This window comes from Dioscorea cayenensis, unplaced genomic scaffold (assembly GCF_009730915.1).
Source record: "Dioscorea cayenensis subsp. rotundata cultivar TDr96_F1 unplaced genomic scaffold, TDr96_F1_v2_PseudoChromosome.rev07_lg8_w22 25.fasta BLBR01000906.1, whole genome shotgun sequence".
NCBI classification, from domain to species: Eukaryota; Viridiplantae; Streptophyta; class Magnoliopsida; order Dioscoreales; family Dioscoreaceae; genus Dioscorea; species Dioscorea cayenensis.
The window spans coordinates 40,639-42,525 of NW_024087297.1; the positions used below are offsets into that span (position 1 = coordinate 40,639).

The following is a 1,887-nucleotide window of genomic DNA, read 5'->3' on the forward strand; positions in this document are numbered from 1 at the left end:
CTTAATCAGCCTCACAACCCTACCTGCATAAAACTAACATAAATACACCCATATTAGCGTTAAAACCCGAGAAAAGTAATGCTCAATACAAGAAATGAACACTTTGCATTCTTATCACACAAGCACTTATCAGTCTCACCATTTGGTCTACCAATTACAATGTCATCCGAGTGGGCCTAGGCACTCCCAAGATTAGCATCTGAAAGAATATGGCATGACGTTGATATTGGCCCCTGAATCTGCCAATGCCATTTATTCACCGAAATTGCCAATATTGCACGGAATGATGAAGCTTCCGGGGTCTTTCTTCTTGTTCGGCATATTCTTTTGCAACACCGCCATAGAAGAGGCATCTAGAATCACTGATGCACTCTCTTCCAACTTCCTATTTTTGGACAAAAGATCTTTCAACAACTTAGCATACTGAGGCATTTGAGACAATAACTCCCCAAATGGAATATTGATGTGCAATTACTTCAATAGACCCAAGAACTTCTTGTATTCCTCATCATTTTGGTCATTCTTCAATCTTAAAGGATAAGGGATTCTTGGCTTGTAAGATGGGGGTACCACCTCCTCATATTTGTTTGCTCTTTCCTCAACCTCCACGATCTCGGGTGCTTCAACATTGGACTTCTCATTAGGAAGCCTACCCTCGACCTCATGACCAATTATCAAAGTGATCACCTTCACATGCTGTCATGGATTGGTCTCGGTGTTACTCGGCAAGCTTCCTTGTGGTCTCTCCGATAAATACTTCACAATTTAGCCCATTTGATTTTCTAAATTGTGCAAGGAAGTGGTGTCGTTGCGAAGTGTAGCTTCGATCGACTAAAAACATGCATCCGATAATTGAACAAACCTGGTGAAAGCTTTATCTAGATCGTTCATTCGGGTCTCCAAGCCTGAAATTCTATTCTTCATATTTGGGGCTTGTTGTTGTTGAAAACCCGGTAGTGGCATGGCATTTTGCTGCCCTTGGTTACTCCATGAGAAATTGGGGTTGTTCCTCCACCCTTGGTTGTAGGTGTTGCTATAAAGATTACCTTGTACCCTTCCCGAGTTACCCACTAAAGATCTACTTATTCACCAGGGTCAAGTAGCAATCGAGATAGGATAATCAGACAGCATATGTGAACCCTCACAACCATCAAAATTTGTGATAACGGCTACCCTCGGTGAAGTCAATATGTCCAATTTCTTACTCAATGCCTCTACTAGGGCTTCCAGGGATGTAACTGCATCGATCTCATGGAGTCCGGCCACTTTCTTTCCTTTCCCCGCATTTCATTGGTATTCATGGCCATTTCTTCTATCAACTCGTCAAACTTCATCGTGGGTCTTACTCCCCATTGTACCTCCTACGGGGTATCTAGAAGTTGTCTTGTACTTGGATTCAACCCGTTGTAAAAAGTTTGAATGATCATCCATTTGGGAAATCCGTGTTGTGGACACTTCCGCAAGTGATCCTTGAATCACTCCCACATCTCAAACAAGGATTTAAGATCCATCTGAACAAATGACGATATCTCATTACGAAGCTTTTATGACGTTCTCAGAGGGAAGTATCTTGCAAGGAAAGCTTTGACCATCTCATTCCAAGTCATTATGGATGCTTTTAACAAACAATGAAGCCACTCCTAAGGATGAGAGAGAATAGGAAAGCCCTCAATCTGATTGCAACATCTGAAACTTTGTTGATCTTCAGTATGTTACAAACTTCCAAGAAGTTTTCGATGTGATTGTCTGTATCCTCATCGGTCAAACCATTGAACTGAGCTGAATGCTGAATCATCTGAATGAACACCGGCTTTAGTTCAAAATTTGGAGTTGTAATCGGGGGTCGCACAATACTAGATTGTATACCAAAACTGAGGATATGGCATA

General features: G+C 41.7%; 1 non-coding gene across 1 annotated transcript; it reads left to right on the plus strand.

Moving 5' to 3' along the window:
• Positions 1 to 1,437: 1,437 nt before the first annotated feature.
• On the plus strand, positions 1,438 to 1,544 carry LOC120255236. Its single transcript, XR_005534933.1, has one exon. It is a non-coding gene; the product is annotated as a small nucleolar RNA R71 (small nucleolar RNA).
• Positions 1,545 to 1,887: the final 343 nt, after the last annotated feature.